Here is a 973-nt window from a genome sequence, read left to right on the forward strand (position 1 = left end):
CCACCTATCAAAGATTGGTAAACAAAATTTTTAAGGATCTTATTGGTAAGACTATGGAAGTCTATGTTGATGACATGTTAGTCAAGAGTCTAGTAAAGACCGATCACATAACCCATTTGAGGGAAGCTTTTGAGGTCCTGAGGTACCACAAGATGATGTTGAATCCTGCGAAGTGTGCTTTCGGAGTAGGATCTGGAAAATTCTTGGGATTGATGGTCTCAAAGAGGGGAATTGAGGCTAACCCCGATAAAATAAAGGCAATCCTGGACATGGAACCCCCAAAAACTGTCAAGGATGTTCAGAAGCTCACGGGAAGGGTTGCTGCGCTAGGACGATTCATCTCCAAGTTAGGAGACAAGTGCTTATCATTCTTCAAGTCACTAAAGAACATCAAAGACTTTGTATGGAGTGAGGAAAATCAGAAGGCATTTAAAGAGTTAAAGAAGTATATGGGCCAGGCCCCGTTGTTGGCCAAGCCAGTTCTGAATGAAGTTTTATTCTTGTACTTGGCTGTTTCAGAGAGCGCCTTGAGCGCCGTGTTGGTTAAGGAGGAACTGAAAGTCCAGAAACCCGTATACTATGTCAGCAAAATTTTGCATGGTGCTGAGTTGAATTATTCAGCCATTGAGAAATTCGCTTTAGCCTTGGTAATGGCTTCAAGAAAGCTGCGTCCTTATTTTCAAGCTCACCAAATTGAAGTGCTAACAAATCAGCCACCGAAAAATATCATTCACAGTCCCAAGGCAAGTGGGAGACTGATTAAGTGGGCAATAGAGTTGGGAGAGTTCGATCTCAAGTATAAGCCACGTACGGCCATAAAAGCCCAGGCACTAGCTGACTTCGTGGTGGAATGTACCATACCCAACCAAGAAGTCGGGGGGCAGGAAGATACCATACCTCAAGACAAGGGAGTCGACAATGGGGACAAGGAGAAAGAATATTGGGTTCTCTATTTTGATGGAGCATCAAAAAC

Source organism: Apium graveolens, chromosome 4 (assembly GCF_009905375.1).
Source record: "Apium graveolens cultivar Ventura chromosome 4, ASM990537v1, whole genome shotgun sequence".
Classification (NCBI taxonomy): domain Eukaryota; kingdom Viridiplantae; phylum Streptophyta; class Magnoliopsida; order Apiales; family Apiaceae; genus Apium; species Apium graveolens.